We start from the raw sequence: 14,625 nt of genomic DNA, 5'->3' as shown, positions 1-14,625 counted from the left end.
TAAAAACTTGGCCAGAGCCTCTACTAATAACGGAGAGCATGCAAGATCATAAACAACACATAGATTGATAATCAACATAACATAGTATTCTCTATCCATCGGATCCCAACAAACACAACATATAGCATTACAGATAGATGATCTTGATCATGTTAGGCAGCTCACAAGATCCGACAATGAAGCACATAAGGAGAAGAAAACCATCTAGCTACTGCTATGGAACCATAGTCCAGGGGTGAACTACTCACTCATCACTCCGGAGGTGACCATGGCGGTGTAGAGTCCTCCGGGAGATGATTCTCCTCTCCGGCAGGGTGCCGGAGGCGATCTCCTGAATCCCCCAAGATGGGATTGGCGGCGGCGGCATCTCTGGAAGGTTTTCCGTATCGTGGCTCTCGGTATTGGGGGTTTCGCGACGAAGACTATATGTAGGCGGAAGGGCAGGTCAGGGGGCGTCACGGGGGCCCCACACGCTAGGGCCACGCGGGCCCCCCTTGGGCCGCGCCGCCCTAGTGTGGCGGCGCCCCGTGGCCCCACTTCATCTTCCCTTCGGTCTTCTGGAAGCTTCGTGTGAAAATAGGCCCCTGGGCGTTGATTTCGTCCAATTCCTAGAATATTTCCTTATTAGGATTTCTGAAACCAAAAACAGCAGAAAACAGCAACTGGCTCTTCGGCATCTCGTTAATAGGTTAGTGCCGGAAAATGCATAAATATGACATAAAGTATGCATAAAACATGTAGATATCATCAATAATGTGGCATGGGACATAAGAAATTATCGATACGTCGGAGACGTATCAGCATCCCCAAGCTTAGTTTCTGCTCGTCCCGAGTAGGTAAACGATAACAAAGATAATTTCTGGAGTGACATGCCATCATAACCTTGATCATACTATTGTAAGCATATGTAATGAATGCAGCGATCAAAACAATGGTAAATGACATGAGTAAACAAATGAATCATATAGCAAAGACTTTTCATGAATAGTACTTCAAGACAAGCATCCATAAGTCTCGCATAAGAGTTAACTCATAAAGCAATAATTCATTGTAGAGGCATTGAAGCAACACAAAGGAAGATTAAGTTTCAGCGGTTGCTTTCAACTTGTAACATGTGTATCTCATGGATATTGTCAACATAGAGTAATATAACAAGTGCAATATGCAAGTATGTAGGAATCAATGCACAGTTCACACAAGTGTTTGCTTCTTGAGATGGAGAGAAATAGGTGAACTGACTCAACATAAAAGTAAAAGAAAGGCCCTTCGCAGAGGGAAGCATTGATTGCTATATATGTGCTAGAGCTTTGATTTTGAAAACAAAAACAATTTTGTCAACGGTAGTAATAAAGCATATGTGTTATGTAAATTATATCCTACAAGTTGCAAGCCTCATGCATAGTATACTAATAGTGCCCGCACCTTGTCCTAATTAGCTCGGATTACCTGGATTATCATCGCAATGCACATGTTTTAACCAAGTGGCACAAAGGGGTACCTCTATGCCGCCTGTACAAAGGTCTAAGGAGAAAGCTCGCATTGGATTTCTCGCTATTGATTATTCTCAACTTAGACATCCATACCGGGACAACATAGACAACAGATAATGGACTCCTCTTTTATGCATAAGCATGTTGATACGCGTACATCACGCGTCCGTTGGGAACCCCAAGAGGAAGGTGTGATGCGTACAGCGGCAAGTTTTCCCTCAGTAAGAAACCAAGGTTTATCGAACCAGTAGGAGCCAAGAAGCACGTTGAAGGTTGATGGCGGCGAGATGTAGTGCGGCGCAACACCAGGGATTCTGGCGCCAACGTGGAACCTGCACAACACAACCAAAGTACTTTGCCCCAACGAAACAGTGAGGTTGTCAATCTCACCGGCTTGTCAGTAACAAAGGATTAGATGTATAGTGTGGATGATGATTGTTTGCAGAGAACAGTAGAACAAGTATTGCGATGGGATTGTATTCGATGTAAAAGAATGGACCGGGGTCCATAGTTCACTAGAGGTGTCTCTCCCATAAGGTAAATAGCATGTTGGGTGAACAAATTACAGTTGGGCAATTGACAAATAGAGAGGGCATGACCATGCACATACATGATATGATGAGTATTGTGAGATTTAATTGGGCATTACGACAAAGTACATAGACCGGTATCCAGCATGCATCTATGCCTAAAAAGTCCACCTTCAGGTTATCATCCGAACCCCTTCCAGTATTAAGTTGCAAACAACAGACAATTGCATTAAGTATGGTGCGTAATGTAATCAATAACTACATCCTCGGACATAGCATCAATGTTTTATCCCTAGTGGCAACAGCACATCCATAACCTTAGAGGTTTCTGTCACTCCCCCAGATTCACGGAGGCATGAACCCACTATCGAGCATAAATACTCCCTCTTGGAGTTAAGAGTAAAAACTTGGCCAGAGCCTCTACTAATAACGGAGAGCATGCAAGATCATAAACAACACATAGATTGATAATCAACATAACATAGTATTCTCTATCCATCGGATCCCAACAAACACAACATATAGCATTACAGATAGATGATCTTGATCATGTTAGGCAGCTCACAAGATCCGACAATGAAGCACATAAGGAGAAGAAAACCATCTAGCTACTGCTATGGAACCATAGTCCAGGGGTGAACTACTCACTCATCACTCCGGAGGCGACCATGGCGGTGTAGAGTCCTCCGGGAGATGATTCCCCTCTCCGGCAGGGTGCCGGAGGCGATCTTCTGAATCCCCCGAGATGGGATTGGCGGCGGCGGCGTCTCTGGAAGGTTTTCCGTATCGTGGCTCTCGGTACTGGGGGTTTCGCGACGAAGACTATTTGTAGGCGGAAGGGCAGGTCAGGGGGCGTCACGAGGGGCCCAGACGCCAGGGCCGCGCGGCCAAGACCTGGGCCGCGCCGCCCTGTTGTCTGGCCACCTCGTGGCCCCACTTCGTCTCCTCTTCGGTCTTCTGGAAGCTTCGTGGTAAAATAGGCCCCTGGGCGTTGATTTCGTCCAATTCCGAGAATATTTCCTTACTAGGATTTCCGAAACCAAAAACAGCAGAAAACAACAACTGGCTCTTCGGCATCTTGTTAATAGGTTAGTGCCGGAAAATGCATAAATATGACATAAAGTATGCATAAAAACATGTAGATATCATCAATAATGTGGCATGGAACATAAGAAATTATCGATACGTCGGAGACGTATCAGCATCCCCAAGCTTAGTTTCTGCTCGTCCCGAGCAGGTAAACGATAACAAAGATAATTTCTGGAGTGACATGCCATCATAACCTTGATCATACTATTGTAAGCATATGTAGTGAATGCAGCGATCCAAACAATGTAAATGACATGAGTAAACAAATGAATCATATAGCAAAGACTTTTCATGAATAGTACTTCAAGACAAGCATCAATAAGTCTTGCATAAGAGTTAACTCATAAAGCAATAATTCATAGTAGCGGTATTGAAGCAACACAAAGGAAGATGAAGTTTCAGCGGTTGCTTTCAACTTATAACATGTATATCTCATGGATATTGTCAATGTAAAGTAATATAACAAGTGCAATATGCAAGTATGTAGGAATCAATGCACAGTTCACACAAGTGTTTGATTCTTGAGGTGGAGAGAGATAGGTGAACTGACTCAACATAAATGTAAAAGAAAGGTCCTTCAAAGAGGAAATCATCGATTGCTATATTTGTGCTAGAGCTTTGATTTTGAAAACAAAAACAATTTTGTCAACGGTAGTAATAAAGCATATGTGTTATGTAAATTATATCCTACAAGTTGCAAGCCTCATGCATAGTATACTAATAGTGCCCGCACCTTGTCCTAATTAGCTCGGATTACCTGGATTATCATCGCAATGCACATGTTTTAACCAAGTGGCACAAAGGGGTACCTCTATGCCGCCTGTACAAAGGTCTAAGGAGAAAGCTCGCATTGGATTTCTCGCTATTGATTATTCTCAACTTAGACATCCATACCGGGACAACATAGACAACAGATAATGGACTCCTCTTTTATGCATAAGCATGTTGATACGCGTACATCACGCGTCCGTTGGGAACCCCAAGAGGAAGGTGTGATGCGTACAGCGGCAAGTTTTCCCTCAGTAAGAAACCAAGGTTTATCGAACCAGTAGGAGCCAAGAAGCACGTTGAAGGTTGATGGCGGCGAGATGTAGTGCGGCGCAACACCAGGGATTCTGGCGCCAACGTGGAACCTGCACAACACAACCAAAGTACTTTGCCCCAACGAAACAGTGAGGTTGTCAATCTCACCGGCTTGCTGTAACAAAGGATTAGATGTATAGTGTGGATGATGATTGTTTGCAGAGAACAGTAGAACAAGTATTGCAGTAGATTGTATTCGATGTAAAAGAATGGACCGGGGTCCATAGTTCACTAGAGGTGTCTCTCCCATAAGGTAAATAGCATGTTGGGTGAACAAATTACAGTTGGGCAATTGACAAATAGAGAGGGCATGACCATGCACATACATGATATGATGAGTATTGTGAGATTTAATTGGGCATTACGACAAAGTACATAGACCGGTATCCAGCATGCATCTATGCCTAAAAAGTCCACCTTCAGGTTATCATCCGAACCCCTTCCAGTATTAAGTTGCAAACAACAGACAATTGCATTAAGTATGGTGCGTAATGTAATCAATAACTACATCCTCGGACATAGCATCAATGTTTTATCCCTAGTGGCAACAGCACATCCATAACCTTAGAGGTTTCTGTCACTCCCCCAGATTCACGGAGGCATGAACCCACTATCGAGCATAAATACTCCCTCTTGGAGTTAAGAGTAAAAACTTGGCCAGAGCCTCTACTAATAACGGAGAGCATGCAAGATCATAAACAACACATAGATTGATAATCAACATAACATAGTATTCTCTATCCATCGGATCCCAACAAACACAACATATAGCATTACAGATAGATGATCTTGATCATGTTAGGCAGCTCACAAGATCCGACAATGAAGCACATAAGGAGAAGAAAACCATCTAGCTACTGCTATGGAACCATAGTCCAGGGGTGAACTACTCACTCATCACTCCGGAGGCGACCATGGCGGTGTAGAGTCCTCCGGGAGATGATTCCCCTCTCCGGCAGGGTGCCGGAGGCGATCTTCTGAATCCCCCGAGATGGGATTGGCGGCGGCGGCGTCTCTGGAAGGTTTTCCGTATCGTGGCTCTCGGTACTGGGGGTTTCGCGACGAAGACTATTTGTAGGCGGAAGGGCAGGTCAGGGGGCGTCACGAGGGGCCCAGACGCCAGGGCCGCGCGGCCAAGACCTGGGCCGCGCCGCCCTGTTGTCTGGCCACCTCGTGGCCCCACTTCGTCTCCTCTTCGGTCTTCTGGAAGCTTCGTGGTAAAATAGGCCCCTGGGCGTTGATTTCGTCCAATTCCGAGAATATTTCCTTACTAGGATTTCCGAAACCAAAAACAGCAGAAAACAACAACTGGCTCTTCGGCATCTTGTTAATAGGTTAGTGCCGGAAAATGCATAAATATGACATAAAGTATGCATAAAAACATGTAGATATCATCAATAATGTGGCATGGAACATAAGAAATTATCGATACGTCGGAGACGTATCAGCATCCCCAAGCTTAGTTTTACGCTCGTCCCGAAGCGGTAAACGATAACAAAGATAATTTCTGGAGTGACATGCCATCATAACCTTGATCATACTATTGTAAGCATATGTAGTGAATGCAGCGATCCAAACAATGTAAATGACATGAGTAAACAAATGAATCATATAGCAAAGACTTTTCATGAATAGTACTTCAAGACAAGCATCAATAAGTCTTGCATAAGAGTTAACTCATAAAGCAATAATTCATAGTAGCGGTATTGAAGCAACACAAAGGAAGATGAAGTTTCAGCGGTTGCTTTCAACTTATAACATGTATATCTCATGGATATTGTCAATGTAAAGTAATATAACAAGTGCAATATGCAAGTATGTAGGAATCAATGCACAGTTCACACAAGTGTTTGATTTTTGAGGTGGAGAGAGATAGGTGAACTGACTCAACATAAATGTAAAAGAAAGGTCCTTCAAAGAGGAAATCATCGATTGCTATATTTGTGCTAGAGCTTTGATTTTGAAAACAAGAAACAATTTTGTCAACGGTAGTAATAAAGCATATGTGTTATGTAAATTATATCTTACAAGTTGCAAGCCTCATGCATAGTATACTAATAGTGCCCGCACCTTGTCCTAATTAGCTCGGATTACCTGGATTATCATCGCAATGCACATGTTTTAACCAAGTGGCACAAAGGGGTACCTCTATGCCGCATGTACAAAGGTCTAAGGAGAAAGCTCGCATCGGATTTCTCGCTATTGATTATTCTCAACTTAGACATCCATACCGGGACAACATAGACAACAGATAATGGACTCCTCTTATATGCATAAGCATGTAGCAACAATTAATTTTCTTATATGAGATTGAGGATATTTGTCCAAAACTGAAACTTCCACCATGGATCATGGCTTTAGTTAGCGGCCCAATGTTCTTCTCTAACATTATGCAATGCTCTAACCATTTTAGCGGTAAATCTCCCTTACTTCAGACAAGACGAACATGCATAGCAACTCACATGATATTCAACAAAGAGTAGTTGATGGCGTCCCCAGGAACATGGTTATCGCACAACAAGCAACTTAATAAGAGATAAAGTGCATAAGTACATATTCAATACCACAATAGTTTTTAGGCTATTTGTCCCATGAGCTATATATTGCAAGGGTAAAGGATAGAAATTTAAAGGTAGCACTCAAGCAATTTACTTTGGAATGGCGGAGAAATACCATGTAGTAGGTAGGTATGGTGGACACAAATGGCATAGTGGTTGGCTCAAGGATTTGGATGCATGAGAAGTATTCCCTCTCGATACAAGGTTTAGGCTAGCAAGGTTATTTGAAACAAACACAAGGATGAACCGGTGCAGCAAAACTCACATAAAAGACATATTGTAAACATTATAAGACTCTACACCGTCTTCCTTGTTGTTCAAACTCAATACTAGAAATTATCTAGACCTTAGAGAGACCAATTATGCAAACCAAATTTTAGCATGCTCTATGTATTTCTTCATTAATGGGTGCAAAGTATATGATGCAAGAGCTTAAACATGAGCACAACAATTGCCAAGTATCACATTATCCAAGACATTATAGCAATTACTACATGTATCATTTTCCAATTCCAACCATATAACAATTTAACGAAGAAGAAACTTCGCCATGAATACTATGAGTAAAGCCTAAGGACATATTTGTCCATATGCAACAGCGGAGCGTGTCTCTCTCCCACACAAAGAATGCTAGGATCCATTTTATTCAAACAAAACAAAAACAAAAACAAACCGACGCTCCAAGCAAAGTACATAAGATGTGATGGAATAAAAATATAGTTTCAGGGGAGGAACCTGATAATGTTGTCGATGAAGAAGGGGATGCCTTGGACATCCCCAAGCTTAGACGCTTGAGTCTTCTTGATATATGCAGGGGTGAACCACCGGGGCATCCCCAAGCTTAGAGCTTTCACTCTCCTTGATCATATTGTATCATCTCCCTCTCTTGATCCTTGAAAACTTCCTCCACACCAAACTCAAAACAACTCATTAGACGGTTAGTGCACAATAAAAATTAACATGTTCAGAGGTGACATATCATTCTTAATACTTCTGGACATTGCACAAAGCTACTGAAAGTCAATGGTATCGAAAAATCCATCAAGCATAGCAAAACAGGCAATGCGAAATAAAAGGCAGAATCTGTCAAAACAGAACAGTTCGTAAAGATGAATTTTATTGAGGCACCAGACTTGCTCAAATGAAAATGCTCAAATTGAATAAAAGTTGCGTACATATCTGAGGATCACTCACGTAAATTGGCATAATTTTCTGAGTTGCCTACAGAGAATTAGTCCCAGATTCGTGATAGCAAAGAAATCTGTTTCTGCGCAGTAATCCAAATCTAGTATGAACGTTAGTATCAACGACTTTACTTGGCACAACAATGCACAAAACTAAGATAAGGAGAGGTTGCTACAGTAGTAACAACTTCCAAGACTCAAATATAAAATAAAAGTACTGTAGTAAAAAACATGGGTTGTCTCCCATAAGCGCTTTTCTTTAACGCCTTTCAGCTAGGCGCAGAAAGTGTATATCAAGTATTATCGAAAGATGGAACATCTACAGCGGGGTGTGGAGTTTTCTCAACCATGCATAGTATATTGGATACATAAGTTTCAGTGGCTCCCTTTTCATTAGTCTTGGGCTTGCTACTCTCATCAAACAAATTTTCAGGAACAAGCCAAGCATAGTTATTTTCTAGTGCCTCATGCATTGCTAGGAGCTTACATGGTATTGGTGCTTTAATCTCCCCACCATTATTAACATTATTAGTATACTTAATTCTATCCATATCCATCTTTTCAAGTGTTCTTTTAAAATCGGTGATCATGCCAAGCCTATCATGCTTACTAAAAACTTTTCTAGCTTCTTTAGCTATATCCGCAAATTCTCGCACTAAGACCTTTAGAACAAAATCTCTCTTCTCTCCCCTCTCCATATCAGAAAGTGTAAGAAACATGTGTTGTATCATGGGGTTGAGACTAATAAATCTAGCTTCCATCATGCGTACCAAACAAACAGAGGCATCTTCATAAGTAGGGACAGCTTTTGCAAGGGGTATATCTTTAAGGTCTTCATGCATACTAACATGGGTGAAAAATTCTTCTATATTATCTCTTCCAATTATAGACCCTTGTCCCACCGGTATATCTTTTACAGTGAAATTAAAAGGAAACATGTTGAAATAAGTAAAGCAAATGCAAGTAACTAATTTTTTTTGTGTTTTTAATACAGCAAACAAGATAGCAAATAAAGTAAAACTAGCAACTAATTTTTTTTGTATTTTGATTTAGTGCAGCAAACAAAGTAGTAAATAAAATAAAGCAAGACAAAAACAAAGTAAAGAGATTGGGATTTGGAGACTCCCCTTGCAGCGTGTCTTGATCTCCCCGGCAACGGCGCCAGAAAAAGAGCTTGATACGCGTACATCACGCGTCCGTTGGGAACCCCAAGAGGAAGGTGTGATGCGTACAGCGGCAAGTTTTCCCTCAGTAAGAAACCAAGGTTTATCGAACCAGTAGGAGCCAAGAAGCACGTTGAAGGTTGATGGCGGTGAGATGTAGTGCGGCGCAACACCAGGGATTCCGGCGCCAACGTGGAACCTGCACAACACAACCAAAGTACTTTGCCCCAAAGAAACAGTGAGGTTGTCAATTTCACCGGCTTGCTGTAACAAAGGATTAGATGTATAGTGTGGATGATGATTGTTTGCAGAGAACAGTAGAACAAGTATTGCAGTATATTGTATTTGATGTAAAAGAATGGACCGGGGTCCACAGTTCACTAGAGGTGTCTCTCCCATAAGATAAATAGCATGTTGGGTGAACAAATTACAGTTGGGCAATTGACAAATAGAGAGGGCACGACCATGCACATACATGATATGATGAGTATTGTGAGATTTAATTGGGCATTACGACAAAGTACATAGACCGCTATCCAGCATGCATCTATGCCTAAAAAGTCCACCTTCAGGTTATCATCCGAACCCCTTCCAGTATTAAGTTGCAAACAACAGACAATTGCATTAAGTATGGTGCGTAATGTAATCAATAACTACATCCTCGGACATAGCATCAATGTTTTATCCCTAGTGGCAACAGCACATCCATAACCTTAGAGGTTTCTGTCACTCCCCCAGATTCACGGAGGCATGAACCCACTATCGAGCATAAATACTCCCTCTTGGAGTTAAGAGTAAAAACTTGGCCAGAGCCTCTACTAATAACGGAGAGCATGCAAGATCATAAACAACACATAGATTGATAATCAACATAACATAGTATTCTCTATCCATCGGATCCCATCAAACACAACATATAGCATTACAGATAGATGATCTTGATCATGTTAGGCAGCTCACAAGATCCGACAATGAAGCACATAAGGAGAAGACAACCATCTAGCTACTGCTATGGACCCATAGTCCAGGGGTGAACTACTCACTCATCACTCCGGAGGCGACCATGGCGGTGTAGAGTCCTCCGGGAGATGATTCCCCTCTCCGGCAGGGTGCCGGAGGCGATCTCCTGAATCCCCCGAGATGGGATTGGCGGCGGCGGCGTCTCTGGAAGGTTTTCCGTATCGTAGCTCTCGGTACTGGGGGTTTCGCGACGAAGACTATTTGTAGGCGGAAGGGCAGGTCAGGGGGCGTCACGAGGGGCCCAGACGCCAGGGCCGCGCGGCCAAGACCTGGGCCGCGCCGCCCTGTTGTCTGGCCACCTCGTGGCCCCACTTCGTCTCCTCTTCGGTCGTCTGGAAGCTTCGTGGTAAAATAGGCCCCTGGGCGTTGATTTCGTCCAATTCCGAGAATATTTCCTTACTAGGATTTCTGAACCAAAAACAGCAGAAAACAGCAACTGGCTCTTCGGCATCTTGTTAATAGGTTAGTGCCGGAAAATGCATAAATATGACATAAAGTATGCATAAAACATGTAGATATCATCAATAATGTGGCATGGAACATAAGAAATTATCGATACGTCGGAGACGTATCACATGTAGCAACAATTAATTTTCTCATACGAGATTGAGGATATTTGTCCAAAACTGAAACTTCCACCATGGATCATGGCTTTAGTTAGCGGCCCAATGTTCTTCTCTAACATTATGCATGCTCTAACCATTTTAGTGGTAAATCTCCCTTACTTCAGACAAGACGAACATGCATAGCAACTCACATGATATTCAACAAAGAGTAGTTGATGGCGTCCCCAGGAACATGGTTATCGCACAACAAGCAACTTAATAAGAGATAAAGTGCATAAGTACATATTCAATACCACAATAGTTTTTAGGCTATTTGTCCCATGAGCTATATATTGTAAAGGTAGAGGATAGAAATTTAAAGGTAGCACTCAAGCAATTTACTTTGGAATGGTGGAGAAATACCATGTAGTAGGTAGGTATGGTGGACACAAATGGCATAGTGGTTGGCTCAAGGATTTGGATGCATGCGAAGTATTCCCTCTCGATACAAGGCTTAGGCTAGCAAGGTTTATTTGAAACAAACACAAGGATGAAGCGGTGCAGCAAAACTCACATAAAAGACATATTGTAAACATTATAAGACTCTACACCGTCTTCCTTGTTGTTCAAATTCAATACTAGAAATTATCTAGACCTTAGAGAGACCAATTATGCAAACCAAATTTTAGAAAGCTCTATGTATTTCTGCATTAATGGGTGCAAGGTATATGATACAAGAGCTTAAACATGAGCACAACAATTGCCAAGTATCACATTATCCAATACATTATAGCAATTACTACATGTATCATTTTCCAATTCCAACCATATAACAATTTAACGAAGAAGATTCTTTCGCCATGAATATTATGAGTAAAGCCTAAGGACATACTTGTCCATATGCAACAGCGGAGCGTGTCTCTCTCCCACACAAAGAATGCTAGGATCCATTTTATTCAAACAAAACAAAAACAAAAACAAACCGATGCTCCAAGCAAAGTGCATAAGATGTGATGGAATAAAAATATAGTTTCACTAGAGGAACCTGATAATGTTGTCGATGAAGAAGGGGATGCCTTGGGCATCCCCAAGCTTAGACGCTTGAGTCTTCTTGAAATATGCAGGGGTGAACCACCGGGGCATCCCCAAGCTTAGAGCTTTCACTCTCCTTGATCATATTGTATCATCTCCCTCTCTTGATCCTTGAAAACTTCCTCCACACCAAAGTCAAAACAACTCATTAGAGGGTTAGTGCACAATCAAAATTTACATGTTCAGAGGTGACACAATCATTCTTAACACTTCTGGACATTGCACAAAGCTACTGAAAGTCAATGGAATCGAAAAATCCATCAAGCATAGCAAAACAGGCAATGCGAAATAAAAGGCAGAATCTGTCAAAACAGGACAGTTCGTAAAGACGAATTTTATTGAGGCACCAGACTTGCTCAAATGAAAATGCTCAAATTGAATGAAAATTGCGTACATATCTGAGGATCACTCACGTAAATTGGCATAATTTTCTGAGTTACCTACAGAGAATTAGGCCCAGATTCGTGGCAGCAAAGAAATCTATTTCTGCGCAGTAATCCAAATCTAGTATGAACCTTACTATCAACGACTTTACTTGGCACAACAATGCACAAAACTAAGATAAGGAGAGGTTGCTATAGTAGTAACAACTTCCAAGACTCAAATATAAAATAAAGGTACTGTAGTAAAAAAAAACATGGGTTGTCTCCCATAAGCGCTTTTCTTTAACGCCTTTCAGCTAGGCGCAGAAAGTGTGTATCAAGTATTATCAAGAGATGGTGCACCAACAGCGGGGTGTGGAGTTTTCTCAACTATGCATTGTATCTTATCTATGTAAGTTTCAGAGGTTCCCTTTTCATTACCCTTAGGCTTGCTACTCTCATCAAACAAATCTTCAGGAACAATCCAATCAAAATTCTTTTCTAGTGCCTCGCACATTCCCAAGAGCTTGCAAGGTATTGATGTTTTAATATCCCCCTCATATTTAACTTTATTAGTGTACTTTTGTCTATCTTTTTCCATCTTTTCAAGGGTGCTAGCAAAGTTTGTATAAGAGCCAAGCATATTGTATTTAGTAAAGACTTTTCTAGCTTCTCTTGCTACATCACCAAATTCTTTAAGAAGGGTTTCTAGGACAAAATCTTTCTTTTCTCCTTCTTCCATATCACTTAGTGTAAGGAACATATGCTGCATTACGGGGTTGAGGTTAACAAATCTAGCTTCTAACATGTGTACTAAAGAAGCAGCAGCAATTTCATAAGTAGGTGCAAGTTCTACTAGGTGTCTATCTTCAAAATCTTCAACCGTACTAATATGAGTGAAAAAATCTTCTATATTATCTTTCCCGAGGATAGACCCTCGGCCTACCGGTACATCCTTAAGAATAAACTTAGGAGGAAACATGATGAAGTAAGTAAAGCAAATGCAAGTAACTAATTTTTTTGTGTTTTTGATATAGAGTGCAAACAAGACAGTAAATAAAGTAAAACTAGCAACTAATTTTTTTTGTATTTTGATTTAGTGCAGAAAACAAAGTAGTAAATAAAATAAAGCAAGACAAAAACAAAGTAAAGAGATTGGGATGTGGAGACTCCCCTTGCAGCGTGTCTTGATCTCCCCGGCAATGGCGCCAGAAATTTAGCTTGACACGCGTACATCACGCGACCGTTGGGAACCCCAAGTGGAAGGTGTGATGCGTACAACAGTAAGTTTCCCTCAGTTAGAAACCAAGGTTTATCGAACCAGTAGGAGTCAAGAAGCACGTTGAATGTTGATGGCGGCGAGATGTAGTGCGGCGCAACACCAGGGATTCCGGCGCCAACGTGGAACCTGCACAACACAACCAAAGTACTTTGCCCCAACGAAACAGTGAGGTTGTCAATCTCACCGGCTTGCTGTAACAAAGGATTAGATGTATAGTGTGGATGATGATTGTTTGCAGAAAACAGTAGAACAAGTATTGCAGTAGATTGTATTCGATTAAAAGAATGGACCGGGGTCCACAGTTCACTAGAGGTGTCTCTCCCATAAGATAAATAGCATGTTGGGTGAACAAATTACAGTTGGGCAATTGACAAATAGAGAGGGCATGACAATGCACATACATGATATGATGAGTATTGTGAGATTTAATTGGGCATTACGACAAAGTACATAGACCGCTATCCAGCATGCATCTATGCCTAAAAAGTCCACCTTCAGGTTATCATCCGAACCCCTTCCAGTATTAAGTTGAAAACAACAGACAATTGCATTAAGTATGGTGCGTAATGTAATCAATAACTACATCCTCGGACATAGCATCAATGTTTTATCCCTAGTGGCAACAACACATCCACAACCTTAGAACTTTACATCCTTTGTCCTGCATTTAATGGAGGCATGAACCCACTATCGAGCATAAATACTCCCTCTTGGAGTTAAGAGTAAAAACTTGGCCAGAGCCTCTACTAATAACGGAGAGCATGCAAGATCATAAACAACACATAGATAGATTGATAATCAACATAACATAGTATTCTCTATCCATCGGATCCCAACAAACACAACATATAGCATTACAGATAGATGATCTTGATCATGTTAGGCAGCTCACAAGATCCGACAATGAAGCATAATGAGGAGAAGACAACTATCTAGCTACTGCTATGGACCCATAGTCCAGGGGTGAACTACTCACTCATCACTCCGGAGGCGACCATGGCGGTGAAGAGTCCTCCGGGAGATGATTCCCCTCTCCGGCAGGGTGCCGGAGGCGATCTCCTGAATCCCCCGAGATGGGATTGGCGGCGGCGGCGTCTCTGGAAGGTTTTCCGTATCGTGGCTCTCGATACTGGGGATTTCGCGATGAAGACTATATGTAGGCGGAAGGGCAGGTCAGGGGGCGTCACGGGGGCCCCACACGCTAGGGCCGCGCGGGCCCCCCTTGGG

This window comes from Lolium perenne, chromosome 7, assembly GCF_019359855.2.
Source record: "Lolium perenne isolate Kyuss_39 chromosome 7, Kyuss_2.0, whole genome shotgun sequence".
NCBI classification, from domain to species: Eukaryota; Viridiplantae; Streptophyta; class Magnoliopsida; order Poales; family Poaceae; genus Lolium; species Lolium perenne.
The sequence above is the reverse complement of the archived record's forward strand: the minus strand, read 5'-3'. Positions refer to the sequence as shown.